The sequence below is a fragment of the Anolis carolinensis genome, chromosome 1 (genome assembly GCF_035594765.1).
Source record: "Anolis carolinensis isolate JA03-04 chromosome 1, rAnoCar3.1.pri, whole genome shotgun sequence".
NCBI lineage: Eukaryota > Metazoa > Chordata > Lepidosauria > Squamata > Dactyloidae > Anolis > Anolis carolinensis.
The window spans coordinates 268116519-268142094 of record NC_085841.1 but is presented as its reverse complement, the minus strand read 5'-3'; the positions used below and the strand labels follow the sequence as shown (position 1 = coordinate 268142094).

The 25576-nt window shown below is 38.8% G+C and overlaps 1 protein-coding gene and 1 long non-coding RNA gene across 3 annotated transcripts in view; one reads left to right on the top strand and one right to left on the bottom strand.

Moving 5' to 3' along the window:
* The window catches only part of kcnq1 (potassium voltage-gated channel subfamily Q member 1), a 393916-nt gene that overhangs the window by 29899 nt on the left and 338441 nt on the right, over positions 1-25576 (bottom strand). The gene's annotated exons all lie outside the window — the stretch shown is intronic.
* LOC134295368 (uncharacterized) lies at positions 460-17563 on the top strand. The gene is made up of 3 exons (XR_010001912.1): positions 460-529; positions 8995-9089; positions 16508-17563. It is a non-coding gene; the product is annotated as an uncharacterized LOC134295368 (long non-coding RNA).

Sequence of the window (25576 nt, the reverse complement as noted above, 5' to 3'; positions counted from 1 at the left end):
AAGATGAATAAAGGGTTCACTCCACCCAAGACTATTATAAGATAGCTTAAAACAATACATTATAAAAGGAGATTTTGCTGGTTGCAGTCATTTCTCTGAAGTGCTTGAAAGTCTTCTGCCTCTGATACAAAGCGATGGTTTACAAGCTAGTGCTTATAAGCTGTCTCAATCTTCTACCTTGTGAAGCTTAAGCTGACCAAAAGCCTATGTGGTCTCTGGGACTGGTAGTATATGAATACTGCTGAATGCAGGTGCTAAGGATGCCTGTTTTGGATTGCTTGGGCCTAGGATTACCAGACAATGCCCAAGCCTCTATTCATTGTAGCTCTGCTGCAGAAAGAGGAGGAGTCTAGCAAGAGAGCTCTGTACCGGCAAATGGAATAGACCAACTAAGGCTGGCTTCTAGGGGTTTTTTTTATGCTCCACCCAAAACGAATACAAAGGGAAGTATCTATACTATTGGGAAAACCTATTAACAGGGGGAATATCAGAAGATGGGGACTTGGAAGGAGAGCTATAAAGGAACTAGGTAAGATCCTCAGGAATAAAGATGTATTATTGAATACTAAAGTAAGGATTCTCCATGCCATTGCATTTCCCATTTCTATGTATGATTATGAAAGTTGGACAATGAATAAAGCTAATAGGAAGAAAATCAATTCATTTGAGATGTGACATGGGAGAAAATTTTGACAGTCTGAACTCCCCTGACACCCCCCTTCCTCCCCCAAACAAATGTGCTCTAGAGCAAATCAACCCCAGCATGTCCATAGAAACCCTAATGACTAAACTGAGACTTTCATATTTTAGCCATATCAGGAGACTAAATGGCTCACTAGAAAAGACAAAAATACTTGGTAAGATCAAGGGCAGTATGAAAAGAGAAAGAGATGTGGGCAGACTCAAGGAAGCCATGGATTCACTGAATCTGCAAGACTTGAGCAGGATGGCTGTTGACAGAGTGACTTGGAGATCTTTCAGTCATGGATTTCCATAAGTTGAAGCCAATTTGATAACAGTTACAATAAAGAGAACTGTGAGATTTAGGTGTCACCTCCTCAAACAGGTGTGGCAGACAAGGTAGTGTTGAGAGCTGAAATTCCTGTGTAGCTTCTACCTATATTGCACTTGCGCTAGTTTATTTGACAAAGGAAGCATTTATACTAAGAAATTACTTTACTGGGCAAATGAACATCTTTTAACAATCTCACTGGTTCATTTTTAAAATCTTAGATTAAAAAAGAAGGAAATTGTATATATTTTTAAGGATAAGAGCAAATTTGTATAGATAATTCCCCCACTCCCCCTTTTTGAAAAAAGGTACTGAAAAACAGTGAAAAAGAATCAAGCCATTTCTGGGTGTAAAAAGAAACCTTTAAAATGTTTTTAAGATTTTGTTGGCAGAGTTGACATTGGCCAAGTGTGTGTGTGTGTGCGCACTTGTGTAGAGAGGGGGCGAAGAGGGAGAGAGAAAGAGACAGTGTGTTCAGTTTTCATCCAGCGTGGGCATACAATAGCGATTATAGTCCCCCAAATGTATATTCAATGGACCTCAAGGCAGTTGCCAACAATGTTAATGAAGCAAGAATTTTAGGTAATTGTACAAGGAAAGTCAGATAATATTTCAAAAAGATATGCCATAGGATAAAGTATAGTCATGCAGGTTTTTAAAAATAAGTTTATAAAAAAACTCAGGAAGAAATGTTCTTTACATTGAAAAGAAATGTTCTTCAAATAGGAGATACCTTATGAGAAGTCAAAGATGCCAAAACATGGTTGCCCTTTGCTTGAGTTTAGTTGTAGGCTGGTTTAACACAGTATGTCCCGGTTTTCAGGAGTTTCTATACCCTGCTATCAAAACGCTCACCCTGCCGAATGCAAGGTCTGGCCCTGATACATATACCAAAGGTACACATGGCATAATTTTATTCAAAAGTATGATGTACCTCTCTCCATAATACCGGAAGCCTTGCATCAGTTATTGTAGAGTGCAAGAACTTTTGCTGATTTTAGACAGGGTGCGAAGAAGGAATATTCACTGTTTCCTGGATGAAAAATGGGAATCAGTACCACAAGGCTGAGAATTTTTGGCAGTTTTTGCAGTCTTTCAAAGAAAGCAAACTCTTTCTCACAAAAATGCCACACTTTCCAGAGACACATTTGAGTTGTTTTTGCAAAACTGTGTGTTTCTTTACCAATGGGTTTTGAATGAAACACCCCAAATGCTGTTTTTTGTGCAAGAAGTGGAGATTTTCCATTTTGTGTGCCCCTCCCTCATGTCATTGTGTAGACAGATTTATTTCCCAATACATTTCAAATGGGTTAAATACTGAAAAACTGTGTGAGAATATTCATTTCATTCCGCTGTGTAGAGAAACCTACAGAAATAATTCATCCTCATATGTGAGGATCAGCTATTTGACCATTGGTATCACTAGTGAACATACATCTTTTTAGTTTCATTTTTCAAAACATTGTAGTTATTGTTAGAGCATGTAAGATCAGTTGGTGAGTGTGTTAACTGAAAATGCAAAGCACGAAGCTGATTGGTTGGGCTACACCCGGGGAGTTGACTGAGCCTGGCAGTTTTGGCAACAGTTACATATAGCTTTCTTTGAAGCAGCTTACCAAGGAAGGTTTGTTTCTGGGCTGTTGGAAGAAGACTTCCAACAGCCCAGACTTCCAACAGCCCATTTACATGGACATATAAGGACTATTTGAATGTCTCTTAAAGGACATTGTGTGAGTCAGTGCAACTGTTCATATGACTGTATATATGTTATTCTGCATTTTGAAGAGTAAACTTCTTGTTCTTTACTGATAATCTGTGTGGCATATCTTTTATCTGGTAAGACAGAGTGTGGGCTGGTCAAATGTGAACTACACATGATTTTCCATTCTGCCACAGTTATTACTGATTATTGCCAATAACTTCATTGTTAATTTTATTTTAATGATATTTGCTAGACTCCTACAGTGCTTTATTTCAGCATAAAGAGCAAATAAAAGTGCTGTCACTTGCTCACTCACTCAATCAATCCAACAAACTTTTAAAAAGTATACCTTTTCCAATTTACTCTTTGATATATCAAAGTTAGGGTCTTTGAAGCCAGGTGTTAATCCCTTCTCTCTATTAAAACCTTAAATAGAACCACACATACCTTAGTTAACATTTGCCAAACTCATGCTGCCTAATAATCCCAGTGAGTGTTGGACTACCTCCTACTGCAAAACTTAATGTGACCATGGAAAAATGAAGTGGTGTGAATTCATCCATATTTCCATAAAGATTTCATGAGTTTAATATCCCATCCATTGTTGAAACATTCCCATGGAGTCCACCTCTTGATATGAACCTGCCAAATTCAGAGTTTCTGAATAAATACTGAGACACACATATCTTTGGGTGGATACACGCCTTAGAATTTTTCAATATAAAATTTCCAAACAAAGGCAAATAGTAGAGGAATGTGGACAACAATGTACAAATTCTCAGGATTAACTGTCAAAATGTTTTATATGAAAAGAAAAGCTGTTGTAATCACCCAACAAACCATAAATGTGTAAAAAAATGTGCGTATGAGAAGGGAATTCTCAATAGTAGCCGCCAACTGCAATTTGTGGCTTCCATGTCATCTGAGGCAGTGAATCCACTACAGGGTTTAATTTGAACTTTAAAAGAGAGATTCAAAATTATAAGATGAGGGGATATAGTTCAGCACCTTGGATAGTACCTCATGCTATTTGGGCAATGATATGACTGGCACTGCTGCAGCCATTTGAAGATTTGCACCAAGGGTGCATCTACACCAGTAGTTCCCAAGCTTTGGTCTTCTGGGTGTTTTGAATTTCAGCTCCCACAATTCCTAACAGCTGGTAAGATGGCATCTGGGAGATGGAGTCCAAAACGCCTGGAGGACCAAAGTTTGGGGACCACTTATCTCTACTGTAGAGTTACTCCAGTTTAGCACCACTTTAATTTCTCTGGCTTATTTCCAGAGAATTATGGGAGTTGCAGTTTTACAAGGTATTTTGCCTTCCCTGCCAAATAGTGCTGGTGCCTCAGCAAACTACAGTTCCACTATTCCATTTCATTGAGCTATGGCAATTAAATGTGATGTCAAACTGCATTAATTCTACAGTATAGATGCAGCCCTACATTGTTCTTTGCTACCATGGTACTGAGATTGCATAAAGGCAACATGTGTGAACAGTCCTTGTCTTCTGCTTTGTGAGTAGCCATTTTTAAAAAGAACACTACACAAAAAAGATCCCTCCTTCCGATTATGAGCATACCCTTCAAAACATAGATAACTTTTTTGATTACAAAATCTTTTGACCTTGAATCTGTCAGCGGGGATGATGGGTAGCAGAGTGAAATCCAAAAAATTCACCATCCCGGTCTTCACCTCCTTCTCTCCAGACTGTTTCCCCGTGTGGAAAACAGCACTGGACAAACTCACTCCAGCAGATGAGGGTTCATTTGGTAGTCCAACGGCAAACAACTTTATTTACATGATCTATTTACAGATAGAGCAAATTCAGTCCTTTCCCCTCCATGAGTCCTTTCCGCAAGACTCATGCACACACACACTGCTCATTGCTCATCGCTGTTCTCCACTTTACACAGGAAACTAACTCCCTCGCATTCCACAGGAACTAGATAGTAAGTCCCGGTCAAAACACACTTGACCCCATTGGTCCTGTGATACATCAATCATAGCAGACTCTCATTAACTCCATAATTGCTGAATCCAGATTGATTTTAACATTTCACAATACACAATACCCTGACAGAATCCATTCTAGTTCTTGGCATGCTTATATATCATGTGTGTCCACAGATGTTTTGGCCTCCAACTCCCAGAAATCCTAACAGCTGGTAAAGTGACTGGGATTTCTGGGAGTTGTAGGCCAAAACACCTGGGGGCCTACCGAATGAGAACCACTGGTGTAGAAATATACAATAGTTATATCAATATGAGTAGATCTCATAGTCTACAAGAAAGATGTTCTATATACTATTTTCTGTATGTATGTATGTGTGTGAATGAGGGAAAAGAAAAGGGATGGAGAATTGCTTGGAGACTATACAATTTGTTTTAAATAAGATTACTCCTCAGTATTGAAGCAGGGAAGGTATGGAATTGTCACAAATATACAGATAAGATGCAGTGTTTAGTTGAATTTCCTTTTGATATAGGAGACAGTAGTCATAGTGACTATAAATCACATTCTAGTGGTCTTACATACTTTTTGCAGAAAATGTTAAAACTCTATTGAAAATCCATGCCCACAAACCATAATCTGTCCTGTTCAAAAAGTCAGGTTGTCTTTTGAACTTCTCCAAATGGCAAGACCAATGAGAAACAAATATCACCTCCTGAATGTCTGTTTATGTAGCATGTCTGTCTATGTAGTAGGTTCATACTATGTAGCACTTCCTTTTTTTAGATTTATTATTTATAAAGTACCACTGAAAAGCAAAATACTAAGCATACAAACCATCTAAAGTCATAATAACAGTAGCTCATAAAACAGGTCTTGCCTGCAGGCTTACGATCTTAAAAAGAAGGGTTAAAGGTATTATCTCAGAGCAACCATTTACAGGCCTCAGATATTTGTCTGGAATGCTGCCAGTGTTTTCTGTATAAAACAAGGAACAGCGAGCTTGGATTTGGGAAGAAAAGTTGTTTTTGTATGCAGGGTTTCCGGCATTTTTAACCCTCTGCTTTCATTCTCTTTATGCTAATTTTGGGAAACTGTTGCTCAAAAAAGGCAAATTCGCTCTGTTTGTGCTAAGGTTGCCAGGTCAGGACTATCCCAGGCCCTGAGATTTCAGAGCCAAAACCTAAGACTTAGGGATGATAGTTTAGGATGTCACAAGAATAATACTAGGGGATGTCACCAAGCAGGATACTTGAAGAATAAACCGCAGTTGTATAGAATATGCTATGGATTAAAAAGCACTGAGTATAACAATTGAGGAAATATATATATTCACATTTTTTCAATGTAGTACTATCACCCTGAGATTCCTCCTTTTCACTTTGGAGACCAGAGAAGAGGGGAAAGGCTCTGAGACCTGGGATCTCCAGTTGGCACTAATGGATGGTCCCATCCTTATAGGTATCTTCAATATTATAGAAAGTGGTGCTTTTAAAACTGCATCTGGCTATGAGGAGGCTGATAACAGGGAAGTAAGAGAATAGAAGGAATTCTTTAAGCCAGTGGTTCTCAACCTGTGGGTCCCCAGATGGTTTGGCTTTCAACTCCCAGAAATCCTAACAGCAGGTAAACTGGCTGGGATTTGTAGGTCAAAACACCTGGGGGCCCACAGGTTGAGAGCCACTGCTGAAGCAATGTTTTGGGGAAGGAAGAAAAAATAGCAAGGTCTCCTTTTAGGTCCCAATCCTTGTTCTCAGTTTATATATAGTTATGCATTGCAAGACAAGAAGTTCACATGTGGTTTCCATCAATTAATGATGTTAATATTTTATGAAGTATATGCACACCATCTAAAATAAAGTTCATACTTTTTTCCTTCTGCTTTCCTCCTGTTTGTCAGCAACATACGAACAACCTCATCACATTGAGAGGGGAATTCATGGGTAACTCTCTTTAAGAGTAGAGAATTGCCCCTCTTATATCGTCAGTATTACTTTTTTTGTTTTTAATCAGGAGAAACAACAATTTCCAAAAACCAAGAGATTCCTTGCCCTGCCTAAAGCCCCTTACATTAAAGGAGACTAACACCCTAACACCAGTTTAAAGCCACTTCCTTTCATGGGATAAAATTGTTCTGCCCCAAATCCCATAGGATACAAGAGACAGTGATCCAAGTTAAAACCATTTCTTTCCATGGGATCCTACTGTTCTGCATCAAATCCCATAGGAAACAATAGACTGCTGATAATCGGGCAATGAAACAGGATGGGAAACTTTTGATGGTTCCCATCCCACCTGTTTTTCAGTTGGAACTATGCGAGTAAAGCATGATAAGAGGTAGGTGCTCTGAACACGATTGCTGATCCATGTTCAGAGATCCCTCCTTTCAGGATATTTCTACTTCTTTTTAACCCTGGAACATGTGATGAGTTCTGTGCCTCTCCATGCTTGAAAAAAAGGCTGAGGTGTCCTACTAGGGGGAAATTTCTCAATGTGATGAGGTCGATTGCTGGAGTTCCCTCCTTTCAGGACACTTCTGCCTCTTTTCAACCATGGATGACAGCCCGAAGTAGCTTAACTTATGTGATGAGTTCAGTGCTTCTCCATGCTTAGGCTGAAGTGTTCTACAACTGGCAGATTTCTCAATATGATATGGTGGATAGATATCCCCACCACAAACAGCGAATCTATTTCATATGACATTATACTAGTATACTACCATTTGGACTATAAATAAACATTAGGGACTTAAGCACAATTGCTTATTTACTCAAAGGTAAATCCAGTTATGTTTAGCAGGGTTTACTCCCACATAAATTTGCACAGGATTGCAGACAAAAGGTGCATCTACACTGTAGAATTTATGCAGCTTGACACCACTTTACCTGCTATGGTGCAATGTTATAGAATCTTGGGAGTTGGAGTTTGGTGAGGCACCTCTTTGGCAAAGGCTAAAGATCTTGTAAAACTAAAAATTCCTAAGAACCCATATTATTGAACCATGGCAGTTAAAAGTTTGCATTAATTTAATGCAAATATTTTAGGTATTCTTGTGTTTAGAAGAAACACATTTTTAGCAAGTGTAGAGTTTGTTGTGTATTAACAGCAACAGTAACCCCTAAAGGCTGTTCTTAAGATCAGTCTGATAGGAAAAAAACAACAACAATTTTTGCATTTCCTGTACAACACTTCTCAGTTGTCATCATGCAACATTTTTCATTAAGCTGATTTCAAACTCCACTGCCGTGCCTTTACTCTCTGACCAAAGGTTTTACGTCATTTTTGACATTAAAATACTTAGTAGATGTCGATATTTGTGCGCAAAATCCCAGTGTTTTAAAGGTTAACAGAAAGAGACAATGAAACATTTATTTTCCATGTTAGTCAGGCATGAATAGCTTAAATATAATAATGCAACTCAGCAGTATCAGTGAACTGTGTTCATTATATTCTCTATGATACATTATTGTATGAACATTTACAAAATATGTACTTTAGTAAAACAAAAAATAATTTGGCCACAATCCAACACAGTTTTATGCTAAAGCCCACTGATTTCACTTATCTTAAACACCCTGAACAATCCATTAGATTGTGTTTTTTGAATATAACGTCAGCTAAAACAAAACAGTGGCATTTCAGAAAATTGGACTATATTGTTCTGTAAATAAATTCTTAATGGATGTCTTAGTTATTTTTGATGCCAGTCCATACAGTGTCTAGGCTTGCTCTCTTTTTCTTTTTAATCTCATTTCTATATCTAAGAAATTTCTCTGGATGGATATGGGGAGGGGGGGGGACCAATATTATTGACAGGAAAAAGTAAACAGAAATATTCTCGAAATGTTGACAGGAAATTTACTGAGTGCCCAGTGTCGCTATGTAGGAGACTTTTAAGATATAGAAAATGACAGCAGTTTATACATAGCCAAGGAAACAACACTAGCATTTTAATTACACCATGTTCAACCTAAAACTGAATTTTCCCCAGATGTATATGACAGGATTGTAAACTTTGAAACTCATGTCACGATCTATTATTTCAGTGTAGCATTGTTATATTTAACTATATATTAAAAGAAACTTGGTGCCTTAAGCTGTTAGTCCAAAGTTTTTTTTATTATGCTTCTATAAAAATAAAGCTCCAGGGGTTTGGACAATGGCAGATCACTCAATATTAAAGTATTTGCATTTAGTACTAAGAAAATGACAATCAGCTTTCTGAATGTCAAAAAATCACAAAACTGCCTATGTTATAGATAATTTTCACTCATGCCAATATACATAGAAATTCCTCTCTCTCAAACTTTCTCTTTCTCTCTGCAGAAAAAGTCTTGAACCAAGGCTACATTTTAAGGAGCCCTATTTCTAACACATATGCATGAACAGATATTTTCTCTTTCTCTTTTTTCTACACAGAGGTAAGAATTGGTACAGAACATGCCCATCTACTGTTGTCTTCCTCTTGTGTTAATATTTTCATAAAGATTATACAGCAATGGCAACTGCCGCAGTGTGATAGAGTCTTGGCTCCTTCCTTCCTTCCTTCCTTCCTTCCTTCCTTCCTTCCTTCCTTCCTTCCTTCCTTCCTTCCTTCCTTCCTTCCTTCCTTCCTGTCTGTGAACATACTGTCTATGGACATAACCCGCTAGTTCCTGTTGCTGAACAACCTCCTTTCAAATTGCCTTGTGCTGCCCTTCTGAATATGCCCCAGAAAAGGTTGAACCGCAACACGATTTGGCAATGCCTTCCTACGTGATCTGAAGTCAGTAGCAGCCAAGAGAATGTCTGGTGTCACTTTCTAAATTCTGTCCAGGTGCCTCAGCTCAGAGCACAGCCTTGGCTGGGGGTCAGACCTTTGAAGAAAGCTGCCATTTGTTTTTTCCAGTCAGAATCTTGGGTTAGGCCCATCTGCTCAAAGCAAAACCTCATCTGGAAACTGAATTCCACCTTGTTCCAATGTAAAAATCAGAAATCATTTCAAGGCTTCAATGGAACCAAGCCCAGGTTTGCTTGAGACACTGGTGAACCATAATGAAACTTTCCACAAGTTTGGATGGAGATTTTTTTTCTGGGACAGGGGAAAGATTATAAAAAAGCTGGAAGCTTGTTAAATTTTGCCAGAGTTTGCTGCCAGTCTTTTGCACACATCATTGCCTTATAAGATACCATATACATTTGCTCTTTAAAGATGGCAAAAACATAATAGTGAAGGAAACTTTTGGAAAGCAGTAAGAGCAAATACCTATCCTTTTTTGGAAAAGGGATACATCATTTCCACATGCAGAGGAGCCAGTGAGGATCATGGCAAGAAGGCCAGCGTGATTTGGTAATGGCCTCAAAAGGAGGCTAATCTTTATAAAGTTGATAGCAGCGGAATGAGCGTTGTTTGTCTTGGCTACTTGGTGCAAACCCTCCACCTGCATTTGATTCAGCTCAGACTTTGACTCCTCCTTCCCTTTGGAGCTGTGGAAGTACAGGAAGTCAGGAAGGGAACAGAGAGAGAACACTTTGTACTAGCAGCCAGACCACTGTTTAACTTTTTCAGCCAAAAAACAAACATGAATATGGAAAGATTTTATTGCTAGATACATCAACAATCTCTGCTATTCTGAAAACCCTTCATACAATCACTCACTTGTTCAAGGCTTTCCACCTGTGGCCAACTGAAGCTATTAGCAATGTGCTTCTTTCTAAGTGTTAGCATAAAAGATTTCACAAATTATCTGACATTCCAGCTTCCCATTGGGTACCTGTATGCTAAACACTCCGCAGAATTTCTCTTTTGCTTCCCAGTTTATCATGTGACTTTCATTGCCAATTGATGGTAAAATACTTAGATATCCTGTTCCTGACAATAACAGTTGGGTTTGATTCAGTAAAATGCGGGAGCAGTAAAACTTTGTGAGATACAGCTTAGAAAAATAACTACACATAAGTAAATAGGCGCATGGAAATATATTTAAGTACTATGTTTAATTTAAATAATTTATTTAGTTTAACTAGTATACTTTAATGTTTCTGGAGCTTGCAAAATTTTCTTGTGGGACTGCAGCTCTCAGATTCCTTAGCAAATATAGACATTGGCCATTCTGGTTGGAGGATGCTGGGAACTATAGTCAACAAGGGTAAAGGAGATGGTATTACTGTAATTTTTATTTCTATTTAAAAATGAGATACTATTTCAAGATGGCAAGTGCCTTTAAGCTCAAATGGTCATAAATATTTTCTTCATGTGATGGCTGAAGTAGTGGAAGTGAGGAGTGAGAAAAGGAAACTATAAATAGATGTTCTTGTTATTTTGTTCAGAAGTGTAAGACAGGGAGGTCAACATCTTCATAAAAATGATCTTTATTCCAGTTTCAGAGAAAGGCAAGAACCCAAAAAAAGTATGCTAATAAACTGTAAACTTCTGCAGGTATGGAAGCTTACTGAGTAATGGGAACTAGGTCTAGATGTGCAGCATCTGGCACCAGCCCCAGAACAAAGCTACAAGGATCCTGGCAGGACAACAGCAGTTTCTCTTTCAAGCCCTGACAAACCACAAGTATTTGAAAAAACTATTTGGAAGGGTGTGTTTCAGACTGGAACATCACATGGTTTTCAGACATGAACAGTATACACCAGTAGTTAATAAACTTTAGCCCTCCAGGTGCTTTGGACTTCATCTCCCAGAACAATCAGCCTATCTGGACAATGGTCAAGGATTCTGTGAACTGAAGATCAAAAGATCTGGAGAATCAAAGATTAACAACCACTGATGTGGACCATGACTCAGAGCTACAACTCTCACAATTCCCCAGCCACCTTCACTGAAAGGTAGAGAGAATCTGAGAGCTATAATTTCCCCTCCTCCAAAATCCACTTCTGAATCTAGATCTTCACCTCTCTCCTACCCAGTTCTAGTGAGTGATCTGACCAGACATGGAGGCACCAGTGTGGTACCTGCAATGAAGCCTGCTTGAGATCACTGGCAACAGATCTTGGCAATGTTCGGCAGTTGGATCAACCAGCAATACTGGTAGTAGAACTTGCTACTTAAGAATTGGACTACTTTAAACTTGCCCTGAAACTTTAGAAGAGCTTAACATATAACTCTCCAACAGTACTAAGACAGCAATCTTATATAGTGGAACCTTTACTTAAGAGCATTCCAACTTAAAAGAATTTTGAGTTAAGAGTTGTCACCCAGCCCAAGTTTTGCTTTGGCATAAGAGCTGCATTTTGAGTTAAGAGCTAGTGCCACAGGGAGCATTAGTGTGAGAATACAGAGCTTTATGGCTTCAAGGGAGCAGCCTCTGTGCCTTGTGCTCTTGTCCACTTTGTGAGATTGCTGTCTGCTTTACTCTTGTCTGCTTTGAGGAACTTTGGGTTAGTTGATTTTATGTGGTTTTTATTCCTGGTATGTTTGGCTTCATGAAGAGAGAACAAGAGAGGGAGGGAGGCTGGAATGAGTACAGTATGAATAAAATGATGTTTCTGCCTCCTCACTTTGTGCTTCCTTGCCACAACTTTGTGCTTCTACCATTGTGCCGCAACCATTTTAATGTTGATCTTTCTTTTTGTTATTGATCCATGTTAATGTGTGTTTATACATTATTTGTTATTTATAAAGTACATTTTCTTATTTAAAAACACGTAACAAAATGGGTGGGGGGTTGGTGGCCGGAAAAGATTAATAGCCTTTTAATAGGAAATTTGCTTTGAGATAAGAGCATTTTGAATTAAGAGCTCGATCACAGAACAAATTAAACTCTTAAGTCAAAGTATCACTGTACCCACATAATTGGGAATAAGCATCACTGGGTATGATTTATACACAAAGGATGTATATTACTTGCAGATATCTAAAGAAGTTGCTACCACCTTTTGCATACCACATAACAAAGAATTATAGAGCTGTTATCCCAGAGTGAAATTACAAAGGAAGGACAATTCAAGCTTGTTTCTTACTTCAATAAAAGAGACACAGGAAGCTGAAACTGAATAGAGGTGAAGAAATAGATTGTTTTAACTCCCTTTCTGTCTGCATTTAAATCATTCATGACTAGTAGATTTTTATCCAGAGGGAGGGTTGCCAGGGTCTGTGTTCTCTTCCTTCCATGGGAGAAACTGAAAACGTTAAAGGGAAAAAGAGTAATGGAGCTACACAGATGGCATAATTTGGTCCAAAGCAATGGTTCTTGGTCTTTAGGCCACCAGATTTCAGCTCTCAGAATCCCTGGAAATTGAACTCCAAAACTTTTGGGGACCTAAAGGTTGGTAAGTACTCATCTAGAACATGCTTCATACATTTAGGACTACAATCTTGAAATACATTTTACATTGCTCTGTCATTGAAGCTACTACTTGTCCTGTATTCCTTGATAGGGTGGTGTGCCCACTGAAAGAGTGAAACACATATTATAATTTTGATTGGTACAGAGTTTTTATTCTGCAAACACAAATGTACATGTATCAAGCTTGTCCTTTTATGCAACTCTGCTAAAATGAAAGAAAAAAAGAAAGACACACTTACAAAACAAGAAATTCCAATGATAAAGGTATTTAGAAAAGTTGCATTAAATGACAAGATTTTTTCTACTACATATAGTGCTATGACTCTTTTTTCACCTCCTTGGCTGCACACTGTGGAACTTGGGAGTTCATAGTTAAGTGAGACACTAGAACTCTCTGACTGAGCACTCTAAATCAGGCATCCTCAAACTGCGGCCCTCCAACTCCCAGAATTCCTGGCCATTGAACAAGCTGAGTGGGGCTTCTGGGGGCTGGAGACTCAGACAGCTGGAGGGCCTCAGTTTGAGGATGCCTGTTTTAAATCCTTCCCCCAACTGCAAATACCAGGATTCCATAGGATGTTTGGCTGTTAAAGCAGAACGTAGCACTATAATTGTGTAGCTGTGAAGGAGTCCTAAGAAGAGATTAACAGGCACCTCAGTTTTCTCTGTATCTACAACAGTATTTGAACTGTGGTAGAAACAGGTTTATACTAGTAGCTTACACAAATGGTGTATCCCTTATTGGGTCCTGAGGAGGCTGAGTTGAAAGCAGCAGATATAGCAGTGGATAGAACTATGAACTACAAAGAGAACTGGATAATGAAAAGTGAGTTCCCGAACAAAGAACCACCCTGATTTGGTGGGTTCCCTACTAACAAATCTGGGGAGCACATAAAGCCCTTTGAATGGGTTTCTGTGAACAAGGAAAATGGTTTGAGTATAGGAAGATAATTGAGTTTACAGTGGAAGGTTTTATCACTAACCTTAAGTATGAAGAAACCTGGGACTCACCAAAAGTCTTTTCAATCTAAATTCCATTTGATTCCAACCTGCTAACTGTGTTTCAAATAGCTCTGTGAGATGCTAGAAGCAATAATAACTTTAAAATAAATGATGATAATAATACAGGCTTGGTTTTATGGGGTCTCCATCTCTAGTGGGTGGCACCAAAATATACAGTCCTCTAAAGTGCCAGCAGCCACTTTGTGGTTTGATTTTGAATCAATGTGTAGTTTGAGTTGGCTTTCAAATAGGTCTAAAAATGGTTTGGGTGGGGCACATGAACACAGAGCTGCCTTAGTCCTGTGGGAAGGCCATTTTTGTTTCTCCCCTTTCCCCAACTGTGGGTAGCTTTTCCTTTCACATATTAAAACAAGATCAAGGGGGCATACACCCACCTCCATCCCTTTGAAACTCCTCTCTCTGTGTGGTCTTTCTGCAAGCATGGTTTTATAGTTAAAATGGAGTCTGTAAGTAAAACATGACTTGGATCTTTTCCCAAACTTGCCAAAGATTTTGGAAAAGCTTGTTAATGCATTATGCTTTCCTCACAATCAATAGACGATTTGGAAATACAAAGTTTTTCAGAGCTACAACTCTGTTAATTGGATGGAAGAATAAAACTAGCTATTGGCGCTCTCTCACTGGCTGTTTTCCCATAAAAAAAAATCATGGTAGCAGGAATGTGTTATTTCTATTCGCTTTAGCCACTAATGCTATTTACTAACAATAGGAGACGGCAAATACACTCAGGAGTAAGGGACTGCCAATCAGAGATGCAAAATTCATTTATAAACACATTCTTGTTTTAATGTGTAAGCCGCCGTGAGTCCTGTCTATTTCCAAATGTTTGGAAGATGCTTTTAGTCCTCATTTTGGGGTATAAAGTTATGAATAATTGAAATAACAATGGAAAAGGTGACACTAATTGGAACATGCCACATTATCTGACAATTCTTAGATTCTTGGATAAAATCCAAATAATTGATGGTCCCAAATTTCAGTCAGTTATTTTTTATAGAATGTGAAACAAAGATAATATTAATTCTTCTTTAGCAAATGGGTCTATAAATATCTTCACATTTTTTCAGACAATTCCAATTCACCTCTTTGTTCATGCAACGTAAGTGCAACATTGTGAACAGACAGTTCTATACCTTTCTTAGTGATTTTGCTTTAAAAGCTCAGTGCTACAAAACAATGCTTGTGAGCATCATCGGGGTTCCAAACCCTTGTTTGGAGGGACACTGTGGACAGGGTCGTAGCCAGGTAAAAATTGGGGGTGGTGGTGGAGGGGTTGAAACTTTTTTTTAGCGAATCATGAAGAGTAGTTCCATAATGCGAAATAATTTAGAAATCAGGCTCCATCAATAAACTTCAGTGGACACTCAAGACAGATAAACTTCAGTGGACACTCTTGGGGATTTGGCTAACCAGTTAAAATTCATAAGTAAACCAAGTTTTTTTTTTAACCTGAAAAATTTCGGGGGGGGGGGGGAGGGGGCTACAGCCCTGCCAGTGGACAAACAATAGAGAAACTGGCAATTCTGCCAGTGATACCAAAGCTCATGGATTGGACGCACTGTGGCATAATTTTGTACATGGTGTCATAAAAGAAGATTTGATCCAAGTGCATCCTTACCGCTGTGAATTCTTTGGCTCCCAGTGAGCATCATCAGTGGAACAGTCCCTATAACAATGGACTTTGGCAGTGTTTCCACTGATGCTGGAAAATAGCTGCTTTTTAAAAATTGTAATTCATTGAATATTGTTTTTCTGCACTTCCCCTGGGCTAAATATGCATAGGACACAGCAGGTACTCTGCCAATATGGGGACAGTCTATTCCCCTCCTCTTTGATATAACTGGAACGTATCAATGTGCTACCTATTATAACTTATGGAGTGTTTCTAGATGGCTTGATCATGGCAACATCCTGCTCTGTTCCAAAATTCTGTTACATGATTTATCTGCATCTGTATTTAATCTTCATTCAAATCAGTCATGTCTGCCTGGGTACACACAGACTTATGCAACATTAAACTGTTCAGACACTTCTAATCTTTCCTGTTTTGTCTGCTATTCTGACAAGCCTTCTCACAAGTCTCTATGTACCTTGCCCAGACACTTTGTAGCAAATAAGAAGAAAACTACTATTCTAGCCAGCTGCTTCATCCCAAATTATTCTGCTTTTAACACCAAGTTTGAATGTTCTTCAGGAGTAGCATGGAATGAGTCCACAGATGAACAGCAGTTAGTGGGAAGCTACTTAAAAGTTAGATTCTTTTTCATTTCAAAGTATTTTCAGGACTTGGCTCTCACATTGTTTTGGTTATGATAACAATGATTTTTTACACATCCTTTTTGGTGTAACAAATATTTCATATGAATGAACCTTAACAGTTGAGAACTGACATTTTAATACACACAAACACACACAAATGTAGAAAATACGTTACATCCTCATTTTTGTATGGATCCATTAGCTGTCACATCTAAAATATAATAAAAGAATGTCATTCCATGAAACGGTTTTTGATTATGCTGTTTTCTATTCCCCAGTCTTACAGAGAGAGCTGGTATTTTTCTTGTCTGTGCAATCTACTAAGAACTACGATTTTGCAAGGATACAAGTTTTAATGACAAAGAGAACTTTCGGGATAAAATAATACAAAATGAGAAGAAAGAGATTACAAAAATGTATGACATTTTGTTAGAGTGGTTCACAGAAACGGAAGAAGTCAAAAATTGCTCAATAAAATGGGCAAGAAATATTGGATGCCCAATCAGATTTGCAGAATGGGAATTGATCTGGAATAAAAAAATTTAAATATACTTATGCTTCAGATGTCCAGGAAAACTGGTTCAAGATGTTTCACCGCTGGCACATAACACCAAAGAAATTAGGAATAATGTATAAAAATACCCAAAACAAATGTTGGAAAAGTAAGAAACAAGAGGTGACCTATTACCACGCTTGGTGGACCTGTTTAGAAACAACAAAATTTTGGAAGAAGATACATAAGGAAGCTCAAAAAATACTGAAAAAAACATTCCCAATTAAGACAGAATATTATCTGCTAGGATTAACAGAAAATATATCAAATTTTAATGAGAATGAAGATATTATCTTTACCAATATAGCCACAGCGGCAAGGATAACCATTGCTAGATATTGGGAATTGGAAGATATTCCAACAAAAGAACTTTGGTTAGACAAACTAGATGAAATCCATGATATGGACAGATTAACCTATTTAATGAAAGAAAATAGAGGAAAACCATTAAAAATGTCAGAATGGAAAATATATGAAGAATATAGAAAGAATGCAAAGGTTTAGTCAACAAAAAGGAGTACCCGAGAAAAGAAAACAAGATGGAGACCAGAAAACAAGAGAAGTTAAATACTAACCGATGGGAAAACAGTGAAGAGTAAAAAAACGGAAGACCAAAAAGACTTTTACTCCAAATACCCTAACTTTTTATCTTACCTCATTCTCCATCCCCAATACCCCTTTTCTCCCCCCTTTAACATTTACCTCACACTTTGTTCCATTTACCTTTTAACTATGTATCTCATTTAAGAAACTTGAATAAAAATTTATTTTAAAAAAAGAACTACAATTTTGCCCTGCTCTCAATGAGAGTTTGTCTATATGATGGTGAATTCAGAGAAATATTCATTCTGTATTGTTCACGTGGGATTCATCAAGAAGCAAACAGAAATTTTGCACATATTAATCTTCATATCTGCTGCTCAAGAAGGCTTTTGGAGTGCATCTGTTTCACAATATTTACATATACTTAAGTTTTCCAGAGACTGTACCCTTGAGAGTTTTGCCCATCCTAAAAGAAGCACCCACTCCTTCTAATCTCTACAGTGGCTTTTTGCAATTCCTGGGCAGGAAAATGTCAACAGCAGTGGTCAGGAGTGACACGGAAGCTTTACCCTCTCCACAGAATGGATCTGAGAAGGCTCACAAATTTTTATCCATAATCATGTCCTCAGAATCTGACTTATACCTAAGCTTGACTTTTACATGACTGTATTAGTGACACCAAACCTCAAAACTCCAGATCATTTCTCCCAATAGTCCTTTATCTTTGAATATGTTTTAATGGATTTTAACTGTGATTTTTTTTAGTCTTCTTTGTATTTAATTCTGTTTTAATGTTTGTATATTTGTATATTTTAAAGTGCATACTAATGCTTTTATGTCAAGCAGCTTTGAGTCCCCTTTGGGAAGATAAGGTTTTCCTGTGACCTTAAGTCTGGAGCCTCTGGTGGCTCAGTGTGTTAAAGCGCTGAGCTGCTGAACTTACAGACCGAAAGGTTCCAGGTTCAAATCCCGGGAGCGGAATATGCGCCTGCTGTTAGCTCCAGCTTCTGCCAACCTAGCAGTTCGAAAACATGTGAGTAGATCAATAGGTACCGCTCTGGTGGGAAGGTAACAGCGTTCCATGCAGTCATGCCGGCCACATGACCTTGGAGGTGTCTATGGACAACGGCAGCTCTTTGGCTTGGAAATGGAGGCGAGCACCAACCCCCAGAGTTGGACACGACTGGACTTAACATCAGGGGAAACCTTTACATTTACTTAAGTCTAGTCGTGTCCGACTCTGGGGGTTGGTGCTCATCTCCATTTCTAAGTCAAAGAGCTGGCATTGTCTGTAGACAACTCCAAGGTCATGTGGCCAACATGACTGCATGGAGTGCAGTTACCATCCTGTCAGAGCTGTACCTATTGAACTACTCACATTTGCATGTTTTGGAACTGCGAGATTGGCAGAAGCTGGGGCTAACAGCGGGAGCTCACTCTGCTCCCTGGAATCAAACCAGCGACCTTTCAGTCAGCAAGTTCAGCAGCTCAGCAGTTTAACCCACCACGCCACTAGGGGCTCCTCCTGGGGAGATAAAGCGGGGTATAATAATAATAATAATAATAATAATAATAATAATAATAATAGTAATAATAAGATCTCAGCTGGCATTTGGAAACAATAGACATTGACAAAATTACGATTTGCCAACTGCAAAAGGCCACCCTACTGGGATCTGCACACATCATCCGAAAATACATCACACAGTCCTAGACACTTGGGAAGTGTTTGACTTGTGATTTTGTGAAACGAAATCCAGCATATCTATCTTGTTTGCTGTGTCATAAAATAAAATAATATCATCTGTCTGGAGAGGTGGTCTGGTGTTTTGGGGATTGGTGTCACAAATATTCTGACACCCATGACACAATGTCTTCCTTCCATATAATTCTAAGGAATCTTAATACTGTCGAGTTTTTAAAAAATGATTTCAGGAGAAAACAGCAAAAGACAGGAGAAGGTTTCAGGAGCCTTATAGCAGCCTGTCTCTAGCACTTGAAATCTTCTGTCCATTCATTGATTCACTAGTTTTCAGCAAGACCAATTGCATTGTATCATTTCTAATATAGGATACAGGAGCAATGCATTTTTATCCGATAAACACCTCTACATGCTTCAAGAGCTTGGCAGCCTGGAGAACAATTTCATTCAAAACATGGCCACAAGTCCCTGAACCTGAATTCAAAGGCAAATGTCTCCCAGGAGCATAGTGGTTGTCAACCTGTGGGTCCCCAGGTGTTTTGACCTACAACTCTCAGAAATCCCAGCCAGTTTACCAGATGTTAGGATTTCTGGGAGTTGAAGGTCAAAAACATCTGGGGACCCCAGGTTAAGAACCACTGCAATAGCAAGTAAAGGACAACACACAAGTTAAAGATCAGATTGCAAATCTGATGGCAGGTTCAAGGGCCAAGTTTATACTCCCTTGTCCAAGATACACAAAGCAATGACCATATAAATCACACTAGTGAAACATTTTTTTAAGTCCTGCAAAAAAAAAAAAAGGGTGTATGTTCTATGTATCTTAGAAGCTTGTTGCTGTCAGATCTCAAAGATCTCTTTTGGGGAACAACAATATCTACTTAGAATATCTTTCTCACAGGTCTTTAGTTAGGCAATGGAGGAGGAGGAGGAGGAGGAAAAGAAGGAGAAAGCTTTTGCAAGCTTTTATCAGATGACTTTTAATTACTTGACCCAGATATCATGTTTGGCGATTTTGTGCTGATCTTTCAGTTTGACGGATCAGTTACAGTTCACTGTAAGTTCCAACTGTATTTCCATGCATTGTGTTAAGGCTTGACTCGCAAGCAGTTTTATTTGATAAAAAACAGATGTCTTTTAAAAGAAAACTTCTTCCTCTCTTCAGCTGAAAACACTATTCTTCAGAATTGAGTGTACCTTACCAAATTTATAAGGGTTGCACCTCCCTTCATGGCATACAACAGCACTATATATTTTCCCTCCTGCTTAGAGACTTGGGAGATGCTGGAGCTGTGACCTTAAAACCCCATGAGAACTGGAACAGCACATGGTTCTAATATTATTTTCAACCCTGCCCTCCTGCTGGCATGTATGTTTACAATATGGTTCACCTGTTGAACTTTCACTCACGCTTAACATATTAGCCAACATATTTCAATCCCAATCAGGGCTGTATGTAACAATTAGCTTTTACATGAAGAGTTTCCTTGCTCTCAAATTCTGCACATGCAGGATAGCAAGGAGCTGCTTACTGAATCTTTTGATTAGAAAGCAGCTATAATAACTTAATAAAACTTATTAGGGGAAGCTCTGATATTAAAAGATGAAAAGATTATGTGAAAGAACTATGATACCTTGAGGCTGATATTATATGTGCAATTAAACAATAAAAGCATTTACAATTCAAGGATATTACTTTATTTTAATCAAGGAATCTGAATTGCCATTGTTCTCGAGTTCTTGCTTTACATCACACTCTTCTCCAATTAGTGTAGGAGGAAACGATTCCCCTACATCTACAAATAAAGCTGTTTTATCAGGGTCAGGCCACTGACCAATCTAGATTGGAATTTCCTACTCTGACTGGCAGCAACTCTCCAAAGTTAACGCCTGGAAAAAGTTACCTTTTGGATTGCAGCTTCCAGAATATGCCACCCAGCAGGAACCTGGAGATTTTGGAAGCTGTTCTCCAAGAAAGTAACTTCTCCAAGGTCTGACCAGGGACAAATGTTTATCTATTATATTAGGTCCTTTAACCAGTGATGCCAAGGATTAGAGCTTGTTTTTCTTCTTCTTTGTGCAAAGTCTCATAGGATCCACCATTATGGTAAGCATCAACACATTCTATATGCTGTTACAGTGCCTCTCAATACATCTGATATCAGGGACCAGTGTCATATTTGTTCCATGTTATTACTCTGCTCACAGAGTTCCCTGGAAACTACCTGTGGACAAGCAGCTGATGGCCTGTGGACCAGCACACTGCATGGATTGCCCTTTTCAGTAGCATTCAGTGGGCCCATATTGTTCTGTAATTAGACTCCAGAGACAGATTCCACAGGGATGCTTTAACATTATATGCATTTCCTCATTCATTCCACAAGTTTACTTCTTTTGAGGCCACTGCCATCCTCTATTGATTTTTATGATCCATGTTAGAAAAGAAAAGAAACTCATATAGGGCAAAAATGGCATATGAAGAATGGAGCTGGACATTGTAATTGCTATTGAACAATAAAAGGCAGACGTTTGTAAAAAGAAAGGAGACCCACGATATATCCTGGCAGAGGTATGGTTGAGGTCTAAGGAGAACATGGCAGAGGATGGCAAATATCTCTCAATAGCAGGGAAAAGACAACATGCAACTTTGCTACTATCTGGCAGGCAACTGCTACTGTCTACCAAATGTAGTTTATGATCCAATTCCAGACATCACTTATTTTTGGTTTCTAGGAGTAACACATATAAAGCAGAGCTTGGAAAAGTAACTTCTTTGGATTACAACACTAGAATCCTACAGCATGCTTGACACAGAGCACCCAAAGTAATATTTAAAATCTCTGAATAATTTCCTATTTATTATCTCAATAGTCCTTAACAGCATTCTTTCCTTCTTTCCCCCTAAATAGAAAGTCCTTGTAAGTTCCACCTCTGCCATTAAGAGGTTCCAATAGACTTGCTGTCAGAAGCTAAAGCTGTGTCAATTTCACTTTGCTCCTTGGACTTTTACAATAAGAAGAATATTTTAATTCAATGTGGTTGCGCTAGATGGTTTTATAGTCACATTTGTGAAAGGGATAACATGTGTCAAACTCAAGGCCCTCCATATAATTTTATATGGCCTCCAGATGCTGGACTACAAGCCCTGTATTCCTCATCATTAGACATCATGACTAGAGCTGATGGGAGCTGTGATACAGTAACATCTGGAAGGACACAGTTTGTTTTGTTTAGTCAGGATAGTAGGGTATGAATTTAGACACAAGGTTTGTGGATATATCAGACACTAAAATGTCGTTTTCCTAATTTCAAAGCTACAAGTGCTGTTGAGTGCAATTTCCATCATTCCCAGTCCACATGGAGGATAATAAAAAATGTTGGGAGTTGTCTTTCAATAACATCTGGGGACCAAAACTGAGTAAAAACTAAAGAGCACAAACCACTATGTAAAGAATGATAGTTGGCCCTCTGTATCCACAGATTCTTTGTCCATGGATTCAATGGCTCTTTGAAGGCAACCATAAAACTAATACAGCCTTTGGTGAAAATGAGTTTGACACCCCTGCTCAGGGACATTTGTTGGCAGTCTGAGTGAACCCAGGGGCTCAGATTTTGGAATTGCACGATTAAAACTAGTGTGGCAACTGCCCCCATTCTTAGAAACGCATGATTTGAATGTAATAACACATGCATTACTAACACAATAGAATAGAATAAGATTGTATTTTTGTCATTGTGCGAATACTGACACATATGTACAACCTTCCTAAAAAAATTTCCCATTACAGTTCAGCAGAAGTGGAACTTGCAGAGAAGGAAGAAGGTGGCTATTATCAGACCTCCCTGCGATCAGAAGTAGCCATGAATGAAGGCACAAAGCAGTAGAAGGAATTCTCTTATCCTACACTTTAAAAAGGAATTTGCTCAGAAAATTGTCATTGTTTTGCAGCCAAACATTGTGACTTTCATTTTAAAAGGAAATTAGCATTCTTTTCATTCTGCCTCAAAGGCTAATCTATACACATAATAAAAGTGAAAAATGAGTATGTGTGTATGTGGAGGAGGTGTCCACTTACAGCCTCCCACCTCCACAAACAGCTATAGTTCCCACTGAGCAGGAGACACCAATGGCTCTCCCTCCACTGACATACAGGTTATAGTGAGCACCGCGAACATGTAGCCCAAACCCTGCCAGTGTCCTCCACAAATACCATTATGCCCCCCACCCAAGTGAAGGCTTTCATGCAGGGACAATTTCATCCTAGATGTCCTGTTTTTCCTCCAGAATTGACATCCCAGGGTTCCTTACTTGCATGACCCCACCCACTGCCTCTATCGTAACCTTTTCCTACCCCTTCCTATGGCACAAGTTAACAGAGAAATTGATCAGCAACTGAATAAGAGGTTTGGGGAGAATTCACACCATGATTTACAAGACTTGTACTTGTCCTACATACAGAGAACACTGTTAGCTCAACCAACGATGGATCTAGACCAAGCTAGCCACAGATAATGGGACTCGCAGGACCTTCACTGATACTGTGACCCCCAACAACAATGGACTGGGACCAAACGTGGCACAGAGAAGCCCCGTAACCAACTGAACATACTGCAGGGGTTAGTGGGAATGGACCTTTATTTTGGGAGTTATAGTTCACCTACATCCAGAAAGCACTGAACCCAGCTGACATCAGAACTGGATCAAACTTGGCACACAGACCCAACATGGCCAACTGTGAATAAAGGCCTGGATTGGGGGTGATTGACCTCAGATCTGGGAATTGTAGTTCCCTGATCCAGAGAGCCCTGAACTCAGCCGACGACGGATCTGGACTAAACTTGGCACACAGACCCAACATGGCAAACTGCAAATACTGGCAGGGTTTGGGGGTGATTGCCTTGGGAAACTGTGAATTGTAATTTACTCCTATCAAGAGAGCACTGAACCCAGCCAATGATAAATCTGTAGTAAACTTCAGTGATATTACATAACACCCCAAATGCATTCTTCTAATAACCCGGACACCGCCAGGTCCCCAAGCTAGTGATTGATAAAAGAGAGTTACCATCTCTCCACTTACTACTACGAAAAAGTTTACAATTACAAAATAAAATAAAATTCTAAGTCTGCTCTGTGTATAGTGTAATGAAGAGAATGTTGTCAAAAATATTCAATAGGTAGTCACAACAATCAAACGAAAATACATTTGTCATGTGTCTGTGGAATAATTGCAGCTTCCTCAGAGTTCAGCTTGATACATTACAACAAACCAGAGAGAACATTAATAAAGGAACATGCCTGCCTGCTATAGGAAGTGTCAGTTCACCATTAATACTCCTGCCTATGAAAAGTTACCATATGTATGTAGTTTTAGAAAGTCATTTTCTGGGGTCCACAGAGAATAAGAGGTACTCTGTGGTTTGCAAGTCACTGCACGATACACTCTTCATTCATATTAAGGTTTAATCTGGAAATGAATCAGGACAATATGCTATGCAATTGTTAGCAACCACAACATGTTTCCTTCCTCTTCTCCCCACTCTTCAACTGGTGGCTTGTTGTTGGTGAAGCATAATCTTTATGCAGAGTGTGTTAGATTGCTAGTAGTCCAGAGTGCGTGACACATCTGGTTTCAGCTAAAATGGCAGGATATGTGCTTTAATTAAAACAAAAATTATAGACCCACAACTTTCAGGGCAAGAAGTTTAAGACATGGTACAGAGGAGCCGAGAGAGCTGGAAAGACCCTGCTCAGCCTTGTGCTATGAATTATTTCTTTTCATGTGGCAGAATCAGTCACTTTGACAGTGGCGATGTACAGCAATGTGTACAGCCAAGAAAAGAGAAATGATCTACATATAGTGCTGCACGATTCCTTTCTGTTTGTTGCATAAAGTTGATCATCTGCTTTCAAATTGATGATTAATTAGAACAAGACTGTCAAGAAACCAGTTTTGGTGCATTTGAGGACAGGGACTTAGTACTAGAGTCATAGAAGCAATGATACCTGAAATAGATAGTGGTATCTTACAAACACCACACTTGAAGTCAGGAGGCCTTAATCCTGAGGGCCTGTGTGCTGAAAATGTGGACTTAGAAACTAAAGGGATCAAAGAGGATTAAAAGTTTCTGAAACAAGAAGGTTTTCTCAATGTTCTTTACAGAACATGGTGGAATCTCAATGAAGTGCTTGTGAAAAAGTTCAGTGATGACCAGTGAAGCACTATACCTTATCACTGGTCATGTTACATCACAATAGACCAGAGACACTGAGCTCCAAGTTATCTCTAACTCCTTAAGGATGTCATATATCCAAAAACCTTTTAAACTATGATTTTAAAATTACAAATATTAAATTATGCACTGGCTGTTTAATATGTCCTGAGTGTATGTGTTCTTTTAAATGGATGCTTTAACCGGAGAAATGTGCTTAAATGGCTGCATATGTTGTACTTTAATATGTTGTTGTTCCCCATGGGAGAGGTGGGTTAGAAAGAAGATGAAGAAGTCGTCAAAGTTGTTTTCTTGAGGCAAGTGAGACTGAGATTA